This window comes from Theropithecus gelada, chromosome 6, assembly GCF_003255815.1.
Source record: "Theropithecus gelada isolate Dixy chromosome 6, Tgel_1.0, whole genome shotgun sequence".
Classification (NCBI taxonomy): domain Eukaryota; kingdom Metazoa; phylum Chordata; class Mammalia; order Primates; family Cercopithecidae; genus Theropithecus; species Theropithecus gelada.
The window spans coordinates 17,248,186-17,268,266 of record NC_037673.1 but is presented as its reverse complement, the minus strand read 5'-3'; the positions used below and the strand labels follow the sequence as shown (position 1 = coordinate 17,268,266).

Here is a 20,081-nt window from a genome sequence, read left to right as displayed (position 1 = left end):
CCAACCTAACCAACATAGGAAAACCCCGTCTCTACTAAAAATACAAAAAAATTAGCCGGGCATGGTGGTGAGTGCCTGTAATCCCAGCTACTCGGGAGGCTAAGGCAGGAGAATCGCTTGAACCCGGGAGGCAGAGGTTGCAGTGAGCCAAGACTGCGCTACTGCACTCCAGCCTAGATGACAGAGCGAGAGGAAAAAAGAGAAAAAAAAAGAAAAATGAGTTATTCAGAGAACATTACAGGACACCTTATCTAATCATAGTAATAATAGTTATAGTAAATACCCAGGTGGTCACCTAACCTCACTCACTTCTGGGTGCACTGCAGAATTAAGGAGTGGGAAGTCACTTCAGAACTCTGTGCCTGTCCATCTAAAGTCAATCTGATTTCTCTACATTTTCCTTTTCTCCAATCATCTTACACCTAAGGCAAATAGCGACACTGTTATCCTCTACTGAAATAGCTGAGAACATTCGCAAGGGTTAAAGACAGCAAATACTCTACAGCCTCTACAGTTTCCAAGGCAAGCTCAGAGAAGGCCAGGAGAGCACCCTATGAAGACCCAACTCCCAGGAAATCTTTCTTCTCTGTCTCTTTAAGAAACAGCTGGTTCTCTCTGTCAGTGGATACTGTTTTCCCCCATTTGATACACTGTTTCCCCAATTAGGTCTTGTTACTATTTACCTTGGTTATTGTATTAGTCTATGTGGTAATGGTGTTTTGAATAGACTGTCAAAGGAAAAATGAAGTGGGTCTTTTCAAAATCACTTTGCCAAGCAATTCAAGAAACTTGTAATTTAGAAAGCTCAATGAGGAAAAGTTTTCATCTAACATCTATTTCTTCATAAACTTAAAAAAGAAGTGTTTTTCTCTAATAGAACCACAGCTTTTCTTTAAAAAGAATAAGACGTTTTAATTTGGGTTTATTTTAGAATATATCCATTCCTGAATCTACATAACTAATAATTAAAAGCATTATGAAAACAAAAGTTACCTATTAATTGTGGGTTTCTCTGGAAACTGTAAATTCAAAGCTCCTCTTAGTGACCTAAACATATCACTTTAAATGTGAAATTAAAATTGTGTCTCATCAAAAACTAAACTTATCACAGATTATCCAAATACACACATTTACTAACATCCGTTTCAAACATCCCAATAGTATGCTTTAGAAAGTGTTTTAGCAACTTAAGCACTTAAGTTCCGTATTTTAAGGACCACTTCAGAATCGAACAGATTTTTTAAATCCTCTAAATCACCCCAAATACTATAAATGGTAATTTTAAATAAAAAAGATTAAACATCCCGTTGGCTGGGCGCAGTGGCTCACGCTTGTAATCCCAGCACTTTGGGAGGCCGAGGCGGGCGGATCACGAGGTCAAGAGATCGAGACCATGGTGAAATCCTGTCTCTACTAAAAATACAAAAAAATTAGCCGGGTGTAGTGGTGGGCGCCTGTAGACCCAGCTACTCAGGAGGCTGAGGCAGGAGAATGGTGTGAACTCCATCTCAAGAAAAAAAAAAAAAAAAGATTAAACATCCAGTTGTATGCAGCTCTCAACCCAATAAGCCAGATAACGCTAGAAATCGGCATAAAAGCTCTCCATCCACCACCTGCCATAACGTGCACACTGGCTCTGCCAAGAGCGCCCTGAGCATTCCAGGGGTGGGTGGGATGCCTAACTGCTCCGCTTGCTCTATAGCCCCCAATAAGTCTAAAACCAGCTGGTGTTGTTTTCAAACGCATACCCACCATCGCCAGCTCCCCAGCCCCCAACCACTGTGCATTCTGGGAGAAAAACAAGGTTTTAATTTAAATTTTAGAAAAACTAAAGTTTAGTTTTACGAAGAAAGCTACTTTAGCGCATGCCATATACTTTTTGGCATATAAAGGAAACCACATGCACATAATGGAAGAAGCAGAGAGGGGTAAGTTGAGGGGAAGATGGCCTGTGGATGAAGTGGCAGGAGGTAGTGACTGCAGCTTCCCCCTGAGGCATGTGTGGTGTATTAAAAGGCCGAAGAGGTCTCCTCTGAGGGAGATGGCCAGGCGGATATAGGATCCAGACTGGAGATATATATATATATATCTATATGTAATATAGATATATATATATTTTTAGTGGTTCTAGGGTACATAAAAAATGGTAGAAAAAAATGTTTACGTTGCAGACGGTGAGTAAGAGCGACACAATTAGACATTCTCCACTTCTCTCTCAGAAGAGAGGGGCAGCAGGAATGAGGCTTTCTGGGGAAATAACCTGGGTTTCCACGCAGCCCATAAGCAGCTCATGGGACCTTGAGCAACCCACTAACTTCTCTAAGATTCTTTTGAGTTCCAAAATGAGTGTTTAGTCATGAGCTTTTACACCTTCTGCTCTAAGGAAAGTATTTACAAAGAACTGAGGTTTGGATAGTGGTTAAAAGCAGCCACTGGCTTTCTGTCAATGAATCCTGCGTGGACGCAGAACAAAACAGATTGACAAATTTAGGTAGGACTTGGTTTATTTCTAATCAGGCAACATTAACTACACAGTGGCAGAGGGTCTACTAGAACCTGGTTCGTATCTCAGAGCAGAATTGCAGATAAGTAAGACATTTGGAGTTATGACTTCCATCTGCAATGGGCAAGGAGAAACATGAAGGTATCGACCAAATCTACATTTACAGTCCTTAGTAAGAACAACCACAGTCATCATACTAGAAAGGAATGACTTAAGGTATTAGCCTCCGTTCACCATGACAAGAAGCACCTCTAATCTACAAGCAATTTAATGTAATACTGATGAAATATTAAAAGTACGCACTGGATCTCTTCCATAATAAGTAACTTTTCATTCAAGAAGTTAGTATCACTCTCTCTAAATTAATACTGAAGATGTCAATATGTGAAAAGGTTACCCATTTTATTCAAGAGTCCCCCCCCCATTTTTACCCCCTCAAGAGTCCATATTACCTACGATAAAATGGCCAAGGCTTAGGAGAAGTACAGTGTAGCTCCATCAGACAAGGATTGAAATCCTAGGAAACCTTTTAAAAGACGTAACCACTGTATCTAAAATCCCCTTCCTTCCAGCGAACACCTGACAGATGAAGTAAAATATATGACTTCCCTCCAGAACCCATGATTCAAAAACCTGTTTAAAGAAGCTGTTAAACAACAATTTACCCAAAATAAGAGTGAAGTCACCTTTGCTCAACAGCAAAAAGTGTCCAGAAGGACAAAAGCAAATCCCTTGGGCATATCCCTGAAGTAAATGTCTGAAATGTTAAGACCAGTTCCAGAATTGATCCACCCCAAATATCTGAAATTCCAAAGAATTTTTTTTTTTGTTTTGTTGTTCAGAGTTCCTGATTACTAAGGTCCCCATGGGGATAATTCCTTCCAAAGATTTGTCAGTAGATCACAACATCTTTACATTCCTACATAATACAACCTTCAGTTTTACTCCAGGTATGGAGGTGGTGGGCATGTGATGCCTGTTTGGCAAGGGCGGGGTGGAGGTAGGGGGACTAATATGGAATGTAAAATACCTGAGTTAGCTTATCAACCTCAGTACTAATGACTTAGACTTCTTTCAAATGCTAATGATACATCTGATTCAAGACACAACAAAGCTAAGGATTTTCAGGAATCTAAATGAATTATATCTACACCCAAGGTCATACAACTAATCAGGGTGAGTCCAGGTCTCAACATACCAAAGCAGTAAGCCTGTCTCTGAAGTTCCAAGGACTTTCATTTTTTCCTTCCATTAAAAAAAATACAAATTCAGTATGGAGGCTGGGTTGTACTAATCTACCCACTGCGGACTTTTGAAACTTAGTCCACATGAACTGCTGACGTTATTTAGGGTATTCCTAACCACACCTGGAGGACTTTTCTAAACCACAGACTTCTATATTCTACCTACTGAGCAAGGCACCACCATTAGCCTGTCTTGCAATAATGGTCTCTTTGAAACAAATATATGAATAGCTATAGATGGAGGATGCAGTAAAGAAAACTGATATTCTCACTCCTTTATGGTGACTGTGGTTAAAAAGATGCACTGAGTATAAGGAGGTATGTCCTAAGTGCATGACAATTTCGTTTAATCCTTACAGTAACCATGCATCACAATCCCCAGTTTCTAAATAAAATTGAGGCACAGAGAAGGTAAGAAATTTACCAAAGATGGTACAACCAGTAAATGGCTAAGAGAAGAGTCGAACCTGGTGCTGTGGCTCCAAGGTCCATCCTCACCACGCCTAACCCTCCAAATCATGCTTTCTAAATATCATACTCCCTACACAACGTACAAATTGCTGAAATACCTACTTCAAACAGAAGTTCAAAACACAAACCAATGAAGTCCAGTCCTGCCTCCTTCAAAATGAACTAGCAAAAAAAAGAAAGAAAGAAAATGAAAAAAAGAGCTCATAAAATGCTTAAGTGATAAGGGGAAAATATTGTGTAAAGGCTTTGCTTTCTCCACTGCACACCATTTTCCTATATTATCCTGAAGTGTTTCCTTATGCCCTGGGCCCCTGTGGTGCTTGCAGATGGTTTCTATTTCTAAATCTCTAAAGCTTTCAGGAATGTATTCCTAGACTTCCAAGCCTGCTCAATCACCACCTCTCAGCACTGATGGCCTTGTTGAGTCAAAAAATCTCAGCTTTCCCTGTTTTTGTTCAAAAATGTACTGAGTGTGGAAAGTCTGTAAAACATTAAGAAATAATTTTTTATGCTATTTAAATCCTTAGAGTGCAGAAGAAAAACACACTCTTTCATTCTCTCTGCCTCCCATTTCATCCCATTTCTGACTTCTAGAGGGAAAAGAAGAATGCTGTTTAATCACACTGCTTCCTTCTTAGGCTTGTGGCTCCTCAAAATTACAATTGAACTATATTCTGGTGAGAAATGGACTCTGTATGGTTGATTTTTACTCTTGAGAACATTTACCAGACATTTGCTCTCATGTGACACTTACCTAGACGTCTGTCTCAAAGGCTGTGGCTGGAAAGGCATTTCACAAAAGCCTTCCTTTGGCAGGCTGGGCACTGCTGTGGTTTCAAGACTACCCTTGTATTTTCTCAAGAGAACTTAAATGCCACCTCTTAAGTTACAAAAGTATAAGCAGACCTGGGGAATTCAAGGAAGGTGGCCATCCTGATATCATGAAATACACTTTCAGGCTAATTCCCATACAATACAGAATTTCAAATATCTACAAACACAAGGACACAAAATAGGAACCATGATATTTGGTCCCCTTTAGGATTGAGACATCCTACACTTCTAACTTAATATTCCTGGGGTCCCCCGGGCTTCATTAATCAAGCTGGAACAAAAATACAGCTGAATATACTGAAATTAGCTAGTGATGTCAATTACACTGAAAGTGTTGATTGACACTTTCAGTTGTTGAAAACACTTTCAGTGTAATTGATATCACTAATTGAGACTGAGAGGTTGAGGAGCCCTTAAGAGCCAGCCATTCCACACTTAATCATTTTTAGACACCATATGTAGTTCTTACTATAACCGCAAAATAGGAATTATTAGATTCTTCAAATCCAGTGTCTACACGATTTCCTGAGAAACCACCCCAAAAACATTACCCCAAAACACATAAAGAATACCTTATCTTTCAAAGTATTCTATTTGCAACCTCACAGTTACTTCCTAATATTTGTCCACTATAATTAAGCCAAAGAGAAAAAGCTCGTGTTCACTGGCTTATCTAAAGTCTTAAGAGATACAATAAATCTAAAGGATTAGATATAATTAGAGAAAATTTGATATATAACAATAAAGATTCCATACCCATTCTCAGAGAATATTCAAGTTGTCTATATACCTACTCAGCGTTTTTCCCCAGCAGTTACCTGGTTTCCAGGGTACCAGCTAAGACCATCATTAAGAAGAGAAAGAAGATGTGAAATGAGTAGGTACAAACTACATTAAGATAAAGGCCTGGATAAATCAAAGCATTTCTTTCAACAGAATCAGATACCAAGGGCAATTGCCTTTGACAAATAATAGTTCACAGGTCTTCTTTGGATATTTTTGAAAAAAACATTTACAAGAGATCACAAAAATAAGACAGAACAATTTTATAAATCTTTTATTTAGTAGGCATTGTTTATTCCAGCTTGTAAGGTTCAGTAGTGCTTGATGTAAGTTTTTATGCCTGTAGATGAACGTCTTAGCTTAATGCTCCAGGTACACTGGGGTAAATTGGAAGCCAGCTTATTAATAGACTTGCTAGACTTTCCCTTTCAAACACATTTACAAAGACAGAAATTGATTATGTTCCAAAGACCAGTATCAAAGCACTATAAAATAATATTCTATACCAACCAGTATGATTTCAAGTTATTCATAAGATTTTATAGTGTGTATACACACATATGTATATGTGTGCATTTGTATATACATCACAACTTGTTTTTAAAAATGGATATGGATTTTGCAATTTTCGCAAAACTACCGTGAATAACACAGACATCATTTTAGAGTGATCAAATCTCCCCCAAATGAAAGTTTCTCTCTGATGTCATACTCCGCTTATCTTGACCATGGAATGAAAATGGCTTCAAATTGTTCTTAATTGTGAAATTAAAAAATAAAGAGACAGAACGCATCGCCTCTTGCACTGTAAGATCCAGGAGGATTATGGATCCTGGTAAAGTCAGGATTATGAAGAGGCCTCCAAGGATAGACAGCCTAAATGCTTAGGGCTCTCCCATTGGACCTTTAAACTAGGGTGATGTGGGGAGATAAGGTTCTCTTCTACACGTCACAATGGCAGACTGAGTACCAGTTAAAGAACGGAAATGCCACTGTCATTGTTGGTGCATTTTATCAAAAGGCTCCATATTTCTCTACCTGCTAAAGCTTGGCAAAAAAGCTAACTGGCTAAAAGAATAAGCGAACTGATAGAAATTTTTGAATTCGGTAACAATTTTTAAAATTCGATTTAAATATTATCTGACTCAAAAACCTAAGATTTACTGAATTCGGGACATGCTGGTATACATTTGCTATTGAATTTGTTCTATATTCCAACATACCCCTCGCCAAAAACACAACCTAAAGGAAAAGAAAAAAGAAAGAAACCTGTACACATAGCTCTCTAAATCATAATAAACTACTAAATACTAAGGAGTACAATCCTTCTACGTACATGCCACACAGAAGACAGCTAGGCAGCCACCCTGATAGACTGAATGCGGTCAATATCAAGTTCTTATCAAAAAGGACAAAAGAGATGATTTCCATTGCTCCCACGTGTTATTCCACCAGGATGTACTGACAATATTTAAGCATAAAACCCTGCTAAACATAACCTACCACTGCAAAAACTATCATATTTGGCTCCTATTTGATATACACAATAAGTCCCGTTTTGGGTGGTAAAAACAAACTAGCCTGAAAAGAAATCTAAATGGCCATAACCTGGAAAACAGATGACCTGAAAGAAAATCAGCCATCAAAGGTATATCATGGCTTCTGTTAGGTAACGGGAAAAAGGAATCATTGCGAACCTAACCAACCAGCTTCACCCCAACCACTGCCTTCTTTCTCCCCCCACCAGTAGATTTCCATCTGGATGCCATTCGCCTTTTGGAATCCTTAATGAAACAATGAGGTCGGAGTCCAGAGAAAACAGAAAGGGCTAGGATCCTGAGAAGGTAATCATTTTCTTCTCTTCGGTTTTTGTAGGCCATCTTGTTCGAATAAACGCCAAGATGTCTTAATTTTCCCCAAGTGGTGCCACTGGAGGCAACGCCCACGGACAGTTTTGAGGCCACCGTCCCTTAATCAAATGACCAAAAAAGATCTGTCAAACGGTTAATTGATGCAAACTAAGAAAGCTACCCTCACTGCAGTTAAGATATGTTACAGGAAAAAGAACAATGAACCGTACTAGAAAGGAAAATAGCAGTGTCCGGGTACAAAATATTTAATCTACAATTTGCCCTCATCATCATCAAGGCAGATCTTAATTTTGGTCAATTGAAATCAGTAAGAAAGCAAAAGATGAGAGACAGCCTGGAAAAGAATAAACACACACACAGGCGGCAAAAACTGTCATTGGTGTCCAAGGGTTTCCCGCAACATTTAGGGCAAACGCCTTTGTTCCTCGGCTCGGGAGGGGAGTGGGTGGCTGGATGATGGAGATGGGATGGGGCTGCCGGGCCCTCCACACCCTGCTCTCCGGCGCATGCGCGAGGCCAAGACAAAGGAATAGGTAATTACAGTCCCGATTCATTCATTTTGCCTGCAGTACTGGGGGTCTGTTCGCCCGGGCTGTAATCCCGGGAGGTGTGGGGGGGAGTCGGTCCACACCCCTATAGCAGAAGACCATTTCGATGCTAGCGTTGGGTTTTAGCCCGCCCCACAGTGCGAGTGGCCGCGGGGGAGACAGAGGTGTGTCAACCCTGTACAAGGTACTAAAAAATGCACCCATGTGCGCTGTGCTAATTTCAGCAGAGTGAGAATTACACGAGCAAGGGCTGTCCACCAAGCTCGTTTCAAGGCGGAAATGTCTCTGGGGAAGCAGATAAGGAGCCTGGCCAAGCGTTCGATGAATATTCATGAAAAGAATGCGGTTTGCAGCCGCGCATTGTGCGTGCGATCGGATCCAGTATTCCGCAATTTTTATTTTTCTGGAAATGGAGGGGGGACGGGGGCGGGGGAAGCAGGAACCGGGCACCGGGTTTCAGCTTTAGCGCTTTGGGCAATAGCTGCTCAACCCCAACCCTGAGCTCCCAGCGGGGCTGAGCCCCGTTAGGGCCGCGCGCTGTCAGGTTCAAGCCCACACCCCCCGGGCCGGGGCCCAGGGCGGAGGCGCCCGGCGCATTCTTGGAACCGAAGGCTCGAAAAAACAAACCGCTCCGAGGCAGCCCACAGGTTCGTGGGAAGGCAGTTCCGCCACGGACGAGGCTGGGGCTCCGATCTGCTCGGGAGGTGCTTCTGAGTGCATGTCGCCGTGTGAACCTCGTATTCCTTGGCCCCAGAATCAAGATCCAGGAGTCCCACGGGTCGAGAAAACCCGTTTGCCAAAGCAAAAAGCCACCCCCTTCCTTCAGATCGGGCCAGATTCCCGTCTTCTTTCTCCTCGGACTCCCGCCCCACCCCACCCCCACCCTCATCTTTGGCTGCTGCGCCCCTCGCTCTGAGCGCTTTCTCCCAGGCTGGTGAGGACTCGGATGACGGAAGCGCTCCCTTCAGCCCACAGAACGACCTCCCCAGGACTCAACGCACTTAGGGGGTTTCGCATTCGACAATTCCTCCCGTCACCCGCAGCTTCTCTCCCCGACAGCCCCCTCCCCCCTAGCTCCGGTTACCAGCCTCGCCGCCCCCCTCACCCCTCCACCCTGCGAGCGACCGAAGCCTCCCACTTCTGGGCCCCTCATCACCCGGGATCCCCAAAGTGCGACGGAGCCCTCACAGAGGGACCCCAGGCCCTTGCCGTCCAATCCGGGACCACATCCCAGCTGCCCGCTGCACGAAGGGAGAGCCTGGGGGCTGCGGGGCGGGGCGCGGCTCGGTGGGGGACGGAGGCCCCAGGGTCCGCGGCGGCGTGGGGCCACCGGGCTCGCCTCCTTACCGGCTCTGGGTGCCTGTGCAGCCCCTGGGTGAGCGCGGTGCCGCCGAGAGGCCGGGGTCGCTGGCGTCGTCTGGCTGGTGCCTGGCCGCTGGCGGAGGCTCTCTCCCGGCTCGACGGCAGAGCCCGGAACGAGGAGCCAGTTGGAGCGCTGCCGCCGCCGTCGTCGCCGCTGCCGCTACTGCTGCCGCCGCCGCCGCTGCAGCCTCTGCATTTCTCGCGCTCTCTCCCCCTCCCCTTCCTGCCCAGTGCCCTCCCCCCGCGCGTCCGCCCGCCCAGCCTCCCTCCTCCCGCGCTCCCCGCCCGCCTCTCTCCCCTCCCTCCAGCCCGGCGCCCCGCCCGCCTCCCCTCCACTCCCTCCAGCTCCGTGCTCCCCACCCCCTGCACTCCCTCTCCTCCCCTCCCCTCCCCTCCCTCCGGCGCAGACCCTCCCCTCTCCCCTCCAGCCCAGACACGCCCGCCTCCCCTTGACTCCCCCCAGCTCTGGGCCCCCACCTCCCCTCCCCTCCATCACAGTCACCCCCATTTCTCTGCTATCCTCCATCCTGGTCCCTCCCTTCCCCCTATCTCCCTTCCCCTCCAACCCTGTGCCCCGCCAACGTTTTCTAACTGCCCTCTATTCAGATCCCCCCTCCGCCTCCCCTCTCCTCCCCTCCATTCCCGTGTCCCCCTTCCCCCGCCGCGCCGCCTGGGCTGTCCGTGGGCTTGTCTCTCTCTCTCTCCTCATTTATTTGGAACGGTTGGATAAGAAGTGCTCGGGCTCTCGCTCAGACTGAGGGAGCTGCCTCGAGGTGATATTTGAATGACACCCCCTGGCACCAGCTACCCTTCTCAGACCCCCGTCCAGCCCGCTCCCGACGTCGACTGCGATTCCGCTACCTCGGCGGGCAGCGAGGTTGGGGTGAGCCCCAGCTGCAGGCGCGTCAGGGCGGCGCCGCTGCAAACGAGTTGCGCACCTCGGGCGGCTCCGCACCTGCACCCGCACCCGCGAGGCTGAGCCCCGAAGGCTGCGGCTTCGGGGGAAGTGCGGTCGCCGAGGTCCAGCTGGTGGGGCGAGCGACGTCGCCCCTCGGAGGATGCTCTCGGAACTTGGGAGAGGAAGGAGGGAAGAGAAGAGGGGAAAGGGGCCGTCGATGTTTTTGCTGTCTGTGCTTTAATGGAGCCCACCAGTATTGAGAAGACGGGGTTGGCCGAGGCAGCCGCACGCTCTGCTCGCGAGCGCTCCAGTCAAAGCTGGGGCCAACCACGGCGTGTCCGGGTGCCCTGCGGGGCGGACACTTGGCTTAGCACCGGGACACAGAGTAGCCACCGGGGTTGGGAGATGCGTTCACTTTGCTTACCTGTTGGCAAGAGGACATACAAAAATAACGTAATGTGACATCGTTGACAACGGTAGCTCTTTGATTAGACAAAAGCCAATTTTACCTTCCCGCAAAAGCCAGTTGACGCCGTTGGAACTTTTATTTGCGGCATTTTGGCGCCCTCTGGCTGTGTTTGGATCGCTTTCATGCTCGCTTTGCGTCCCAGCCAAGAAAAAATCGATTGAGTTGCAGGTTGTCCTCAAGATGGTTCTGCCCTCATGACCTGGGCGCGAATTCAGGGACAGGGTCGCCCTCCATAACCGGAGTGACAAACTGTAGCCATACTTAGGGAGGCAGACGTCAAAGGCAAGTACATCTGTATTCAGCCGGGGAAAGGTAAGTGCATTTTCACTTAACAGGAAAATTAACTTATCATAACTTTAACTTACATATTTAAATTAAGCAAAGTGACCATGTCTACTCAATCGCACTAGCGATTTTGCGGTGGAAACACTTGAGGACCCTACTGTACACATTTACAGGTCATAGGAGGCAGCACCAACTTAGATGAACGCATGCCAGCTGGAAATGTTCAAATTTAAACCAAAGGTAAGAAAAAAGCGGGAACTGTTTGTTTTTTTCTTTTTTCGCCATTTAAAGTGAAATAAAAGTTAGTCTAGTAAAATACCAGGGAAGCAAATCACAAATGAGCTTGCCTCCGAAACACTGTATTCTTTTGAATATTTATTTCCCTCACACCAGTACACCATCTATAAAGGCTAAATGGAGGACGCAGGTTTTCCCACCTCCTTTTGGAGACAGATATTTCTTTGTTGTGGGAGGCTGTCCTATGCACTGTAGGATGTTTGGTATTCATTGCTGGCCTCTGCTAGCAGCCAGTACCACCCTCCACACACACCACCAGCACCAGCACCAGCTGTGACACCCAACAATGTCTCCAGATATTGCCAAATGTCTCCTGGGAGGCAAAATCACTCCAGGCTGAAAACCAGTGAGCTACATTTTCTTTCAACCTTTATGAGAAAGTCTCTAGGTTTTTACCCTATCAAATTAGATGAATATTTGCAATGTTATGCTCAAGACATTTCCTGACTTTGTTAGAGGAGCTGCGTACTTGTTCATTTAGCATTCAGGGTTTTTATCCTTGTGATCTTGCCGGCATGTAAATCATCTTAAAATTAGCAAATAGATTTTTTCATTGTATTTGCAGTATAAGCCTGTGGGTGTTATCTTCCTTCTCTATTCTCTTTTTCCAATTTTTCAAAAAAAAAAAAAAAGACACATAAAAATTAATGTTCAGTACCTTCAGCGCTTCCAGCTAAATTTTCATGATGGAGAAAACAAACCTTTCAAAGGTGTGATTGGAATACAGATCACAGGTTACCATAGAAACCAGAGGCAAAAGCTTACACCAACAAGAACTACAGGTCTCCTTAATTTTGTCTTCTATCAGATTTAGTTGTTCTCTTAAAAGGTTGATTTTTTTTAAGGGGGGTGAGAATTCATCTTCAATGAGATAATGATGCAACTGATTGATAGTGCTATTAATCTTTAGAAGCTTTTACAGAATTTGTAGGTTTGCAGCAAATGGTTGCCAAAATATTACCTCTCAATGTAACTACATTACTATATAAAATCCAATTTGGTGATGTTTTTAGTCAATTTTAGTTGTTCATCTAACATCGTACATTTTTAACGTGTATGCTCCTTAAAACATTTTTTTAAACACATACTTGGGGAACAAATGAATAAACCTTTAAAGTTCTAAATTTTAGAAAACTGTTTAACTATTGTGAATGTGTCTGTTTAGACTAATGAACTTGGGAACAAATGTTAAGGGTGTAATTTATGGTAAATTTAATTAGCTTTCACCAATACTCTCATGAAAAAAAAAGACTGCTTTACTCTCCAAATGGAATGAATGCATTTCTTTTTGACAAACAAAGCTGGATTTCATCGGTCATAAACTGAATTCCATTGTCATTTTTAATTGCCTGCGTAACTTGCTCCAGGGAAGCATAACCTGCATTATGAAAATCATTATCCAAAAGATAAATTATTCTGTGATTACTAATTTTTTTCTAACAGATTTGTCATTGCTTGCAATATAAGGCACTCGTTGTCACTTAAATTACTAGTCAGTTTACAAAAATTTCCATGTGCGTTCAGCTTTTCAAATCATATCTATTGTGTCAACTAAGACATCTACAATAGATTATTACACAGACCTCACCAAGCCTCAAAACCTCTTATCTTCCCTCTCCCCACCTCCCACATCACCCACCAAGGCCTAGCATCTTTCTCAGTTTCCCATCCTTTCCTCTTAAATAGTAAAAAGAGGATTAAAATCTCAAATAAAGGATGTAGGACAAGAATGAATCAGAAGCATGGTGACAGTGATGTCACCGAGTGTGACTCTAGCCACCTTTGCTTGACATCTTTCTGGATAGCTCCTGTTCAAGGCCACTGCATTAATCCAAACCCTCAGAAACCCATTTAGAGAATTTGAAAGTAAATTCAGCTCTACTGGTAAGTTTTCGGTGGAGGAACAACTTCCTGCAATTTGTTTACAAAATCTTATCTGCAAATTGCAAGCAAAAGGCCAGACAGTACTACAGATGAACGTGTACAGCTTTTTTTTCCCCTTAAATATATTTATAGTTTTTTAACCAGAAGAAAATATTGAAATCTATATATTTGTCGTTCTTCCTTCCTGCCCCCAACCCTACCCCATTATTACAACCTCACCTTTCACACAGCCAAGTGCAAAGACTTCCTTTGTTTAAATCAGTAGTTCCCAATCAGGGGCTATTTTGCTATCCAGAGGACAACTGGCAATATCTGGAGGTATTTATGGTTGTCACTATGGTAGGTGAAAGGGTGAGGAGGAAAAAGTGCTACTGGCATCTAGTGGGTAGAAGCCAGGGATGCTGCTAAATATCCCACAATGAACACAGGACAACCCCATGACAGACATTCTGGGCCAAAATGTCAATAACGGCAAAGTTGAGAAACCCAGGTTTAAATGAGCATAAAGATGCTACCCAGTTGGAAAATGCCTGATTTTTTTTTTTTTTTTCCCTAAGATCGCATGCTGCAGAGGGAAGCTGCCTCTTGCTGTGGTTTAGGGTATCTTCAGCAGGGCAAAAGGCTTGGAGGCACAAAATTTAATGGAGAAATTTTAACAAAGGCCTGCGATGCACAGTGCATGCGGGGTCCTTCATTAACCACCATTCTCCACTCTAACACAAATTGAGGCAATAGTTTCAAGAGGAATGTCAACTATTAAAAGCAGGGATTTTGAATTGCATTCCCTGTTACTGCACACTGAGTAACTGGAAGAAAATGACTTAACCTTGTTTCCCTATTTAATTTCCTCTTCATGTACTGTAAAAGGATAGCTGGGAAACCTGAGCAAACATTTGTTTACTACGAAGCATCGGACTTGAAATGGAAGGGACAGCCTAGCCTTGGTGCTACATTAGGAACATTTGCCCAAGATGAGAGGCAGATAAAAACAATCCTGTGTACCTGAACAGCTCTCATTCCCAATCCCCTTCTCCCTTTCATAGCCTGTAACTCCTCCACTATCCTTTCAGTCCCAAAGTTCATTTCTAGTCACTGGCATTTTCTTTTCTTTCCTTTCCTTTTTTTTTTTTTTGACAGAGTCTCGCTCTGTCGCCCAGGCTGGAGTGCAGTGGTGCGATCTTGGCTCACTGCAAGCTCTGCCTCCCAGGTTCAAGCGATTCTCCTGCCTCAGCCTCCCTAGTAGCTGGGACTACAGGCACCTGCCACCACACCCGGCTATTTTTTTTTTTTTTTTTTTTTGTATTTTTAGTGGAGACAGGGTTTCACCATGTTAGCAAGGATGGTCTCAATCTCCTGACCTCGTGATCCACCCGCCTCGGCCTCCCAAAGTGCTGGGATTACAGGCATGAGCCACAGCGCCTGGCCCAGCATTTTCTATTAAGAAAATACGTAAAATTGTCAGATGCATTTAAACCATTACGACTCTATCTTGAATAGGGGCTGGGTAAAGTAAGGCTGAGACCTACTGGGCTGCATTTGGAGGAGTTAAACATTCTAAGTCATTGGATGAGATACAGCAAGGTCTAGGAGACCTCGCTGATAAAACAGGTTGCGGTATAGAAGCTAGCCAAAGCCCACCCAAACCTAGATGACAACGAAAGTGACCTCCGATTGTCCTCATTACTCCCACCAGCACCATGACAGTTTACAAATGCCATGGCAACATCAGGAAGTTACTTTATATGGTCAAAAAAGGGAAGAAACCCTCAGTTCCAGGAATTGACCACAGTTTTTCCCAGAAAACTCTTGAATAATCCACCTCTTGTTTAAAATATGATAAAACAGTAACTGTAAGTACCCTCAGCCAAGCAGCCCATGCCGCTGCTCTGCCTACAGAGTAATCCTCTTTATTTCTTTACTTTCTTAATAAACTTGCTTTCAACGTAGTGTATGGACTCGCCCTGAATTCTTTCTTGCACGAGATCCAAGAACCCTCCCTTGGGGTCTAGATTGGGACCCTTTCCTGTAACAAACCAATGATAAAAAGGTGATAGCCTGCTAAGCGGCGAGGGCTTTTTCCATGCAGTACCTCCCTGTTCCTACAGACATCAGGGAGGGGATTATGGCACAGCAAGCTCAGTCTTGGGAAAACAGTCCTCGATTCCTTGGCTACTCTTCCCCCATAATCACCCATTAAGCCAGTCAGAGAACAAGTTACCTTACAATGGCATAAAGAATGTTGTAGAACAATTATTCACATGGCTCCACCTTTGAATAATGGAGACTGTAGAGATCCTAGTGTTAAACAGCGTGTGCCACGTCCACTCCTCAGCACCACCTGCTTCTACTCTCGGATCAGCCCTTACCATAATTAGCATATTTCTACTTTAACTTCAGTGCAAGGAATGCTGCCCAAAATAAATTGGTAAGTGCAAAAGCAAGTTGCTAAACAGAATGCAAAGGATGCACATTTTTACTATAAGTAAATAAATGAAGGGATGCTGCTTTGCCTACTTCTCTAAAGTGCAAATATGGACCAAATTCCAGTGTCTACCTAACTCTGCTCTTTTGACAAACTCCCTAAGACTCCCAAACAGATAACATAACCCTCTTGCATTTCAAGCCTAGGAATCTCCTACTCAGATAAGTTCAACTCAGTATCAGAAAGAATGATTTCTTTCCACAGGAAGAAAGTAAGATGATAAGAAATAGGAGAGCCAGGTTTGAACAAACGAGTAAAACCCAGCTACTGTGTCAGTAGTTTTAAGAGAAACGGAATGGCATGTATGAAAATGTAGTAGATGAACATATGATGTACCAGAGTACTTGATGTGACAAGAAAATCATGGTCACCATCTTGAAGCCTCGGTGTTCCTGGAAAAACTTGGACAGAAAAAGAAAAGCAATTTCATGGTAATTAAGATATTAGTTTTATCAAAATCAAACACAAGGGAAGTTGTCAAAAACTTCTTAGATGCCTCTAGCAAGTTGCTGAACAGTGTGTAGAGACTGTCCCGTTGATGTTATAAACAAAAACATGGGAAAATACCCCAGACTGCTAAGAGTGGATCTCGCTGGGTACTGGTGTCATTTCAGAGGTGGGATAGAGGACAGCTTAGCTTTCATGCCATGTTATAACATTTTATGTTGAACAAATGTTTTTGCAATGACCATTTGTTACTTTGGTAATCAGAATATACAATTTTAGGAGTTGCTCAGGTTTCCTGTTCAGGGCTAAGAAATCACTGATTGAAGCCTGCCTTCTTATCAACTTCCCCTGGGCTGTTTTTTGGGGTTTGTGTTTGTTTGTTTGTTTTGTCTTGTCTTGTTTTGTTTTGAGATGAAGCCTCTCTCTGTAGCTCAGGCTGGAGTGCAGTGGCACTATCTTGGCTCACCTCAACCTCCGCCTCCCTGGTTAAATGAATCTCCTGCCTCAGCCTCCCAAGTAGCTGGGATTACAGGCACTCACCACCACACCCAGTTAATTTTTGTGTTTTTAGTAGAGACTGGGTTTCACTATATTGGCCAGGCTGGTCTTGAACTCCTGACCTCAGGTGATCCGACTGCCTCGGCCTCCCAAAGTGCTGGGATTACGGGCATGAGCCACCACGCCTGGCCCCCCTGAACTCTTTTTAACACCATACATCTGCTTCCTGCGTCTTTCTGCTTCTTCGTCTTACAATGAGTGACACCGTGTGAGTGAAGAATGGGGCCAAAACCCTGGCACTTCTCCTTTGACTTTGTTGCATTTTTCCACTCATTCTGACCTCAGAGCAAATAGAAAGATATTCCTCTCCTGGTGCAGGTCTCCCGTCCACTTCTAGTGCAAAGGAAACCCCTGTCTAGCTTTATTCATTTTGAGGTCATTGATGAAATGAGTATCGCTTACAGGAAAAGAGCGTTTTAGCCTATAGTTAGCCCCTACCTTCTTCCTTCATATATTAACCTACTTTTTGTATTGATGAGCCCATAACACTAATACAAAGTTCTGTTTTTCATATGACATTGTTTTTTGTGTTTTTCTCAGTATCTCCGAGTGATCTTCTATGACAGCATTGCTACTGAATCAGGGCTATGCTGATTATTATGACTTTTGCCCTTCAATAGAATTAAACAAATTCAGCGCAACCAAGAGCTTCAACATCAAGGCATCCTAACTTTTTTTTTTTTTTTTTTTTTGGAGACGGAGTCTCACTTTATTGCGCAGGATGGTCTCAAACTCCTGGCTTCAAGCAATCCCCCTGCCTCAGCCTCCCAAGGTGCTGAGATTTCAGGCTTGAGCCACCATGCCTGATCATTATGATTTTTTGTTTTTTTGTTTTTTTGGTTTTTTTTTTTTTGAGACGAAGTCTCTCTCTGTCACCAGGCTGGAGTGCAGTGGTGAGATCTGGGCTCACTGCAACCTCCACCTCCTGGGTTCAAGCGATTCTCATGCCTCAGCCTCCCAAGTAGCTGGGATTACAGGCGCCCACCACCACACCCAGCTGATTTTTGTGGTTTTAGCAGAGAAGGTGTTTCATCATATTGGCCAGGCTGGTCTTGAACTCCTGACATCAGGTGATCTACCCACCTCAGCCTCCCAAAACGCTGGGATTACAGGCGTGAGCCACTGTCCCAGCCCTATTACAACTTTTTATAGGTACAAAGTGGTTTTAAGGTGCATATATTTAATTGCTGATAAGATTAGACTTTATTTTGCCATTGTTGGTACACTGTTAAGGTTTGGTCTACTGTAACCATGTCAGTCTCCTTTAATATCCGTTCTATGGATGAAAGTCCTCTAGCTGTCCATCTTTTTTTTTTTTTTTTTTTTTTTTTTGAGACAAAGTCTTGCTCTGTCGCCAGGCTGGAGTGCAGAGGCACAATCTTGGCTCACTGCAACCTCCACCTCCCGGGTTCAAGCGATTCTCCTGTCTCAGCCTCCCAAGTAGCTGGGACTACAGGCGCATACCACCACAGCCAGCTAATTTTTGTATTTTTAGTACATATGGGGTTTCACCGTGTTGGCCAGAATGGTCTCAATCTCTTGACCTCATGATTCACCTTCCTCAGCCTCCCAAAGTGCTGGGATTACAGGTGTGAGTCACTGCACCCGGCCAAACTGTCCATCTTTTTAACAATCATTTTTTAAATGGGAAAATTGATTTGGTTCTTACAGATCAGTTCTCTTCCACACATGTTGAATTCCACTGGAACACGACTAGGGAGATAGTACATCTTAGTGGTTAAGTGGACAAGCTTGAGAAGATACCAATGGGTTAAAATCCTAACATTTTAATGGAAGTTAAAATCCTCCATTTTCTATCTTGGTGAGTTTGAGCAAATTCCTTCATCTCTCTAACCTTAATCTTTTCATCTAGAAATCAAGAATATTACCAGCTTTCTTGGGCTGTTCTAAGGATTATATAAGAAAATGTATGTAAAGCCCTTAGTCAATCCGTATAATACACTCAGAAAATGTGCCCTGAAGCTGATTTTATAGCACCACCAGTAGGACCATTGAGGGAAGGATAAAACAAGAACTAAGTACTGAATCTGAGGCCGGCACGGTGGCTCACACCTGTAATGCTAGCACTTTGAGGGGCCGAGGCTGGAGGATCACCTGAGGTCAGAAGTTTGAGACCAGCCTGGCCAACATAACTAAACCTCATCTCTACTGAAAATACAGAAATTAGCTGGGCATGGTGGCTGGCGCCTGTAGTCCCAGCTACTCGGGAGGCTGAGGCAGGAGAATCGCTTGAGCCCAGGAGGCGGAGGTTGCAGTAAGCGGAGATCACCACTGCACTCCAGCCTGGTGACAGAATGAGACTCTGCCTCAAAAAAAAAAAAAAAAAAAAAAGAACTAAGTACTGAATCTGAAAGGATAGAAGGCACAGAGACTTATCGTGGAAAACCTGAAGTATGTTGCTATGTTTGCCAAGGAATTTAGCTCTCAGCTTCCTGGCAGCCAAGAGAAAAAAAATTAAAATGTGGACTATTTAACTCCTATTATCTAATAAAAGAAAATATTTCCAATGTGTCAGGAAGGGCAAATCTTATCAGTTAACTTTGAGAGGGATGTATTGATGTATCCCTTTTTGTAAGGGATACTGAATTTCTTTTTCTTTTTCTTTTTTCTTTTTTTTTCTTTTTTTTTTTTTTTTGAGATGAAATTTCGCTATGTTGCCTCGGCTGGAGTGCAGTGGCGTGATCTCCACTCACTGCAACCTCCACCTCCCAGGTTCGAGCAATTCTCCTGCCTCAGCCTCCCGAGTAGCTGGGATTATAGGCATCCACCACCACGCCTGGCTAATTTTTTGTATTTTTAGTAGAGACAGGGTTTCACCATGTTGGTCAGGCTGGTCTTGAGCTCCTGACCTCAGTTGATCCACCTGCCTTGGCCTCCCAAAGTGCTGGGATTACAGGTGTGAGCCACCGTGCCTAGCCTGAATTTCTTAAAGTCAATTTTTTCATGAATATTTTTACTAGAAATAAATACATTTTCTCGTCAGGCCATATATTGATGTGATTTGGCTTTGTGTCCCCATCCAAATGTCATCTGGAATTGTAATCCCCAGGTGTGGAGGGAGGGACCTACAGGGAGGTGACTAAATCATGGAGTGGTTTTCCCCATGCTATTCTTGTGATAGCTA

At 43.9% G+C, this 20,081-nt stretch overlaps 1 protein-coding gene across 2 annotated transcripts in view; it reads right to left on the bottom strand.

Annotated features, from left to right (window-relative positions):
• The window catches only part of BASP1 (brain abundant membrane attached signal protein 1), a 60,570-nt gene extending 50,014 nt beyond the window's left edge, over positions 1 to 10,556 (bottom strand). The window contains exon 1 of one of the 2 annotated variants that reach the window (XM_025387690.1): positions 10,478 to 10,556. The gene's annotated coding sequence lies outside the window, so the exon portion shown is untranslated. Of the gene's footprint in view, positions 1 to 9,601; positions 9,847 to 10,477 lie in introns of those variants that run through there. The other variant, XM_025387689.1, reaches the window with a different exon arrangement.
• Positions 10,557 to 20,081: the final 9,525 nt, after the last annotated feature.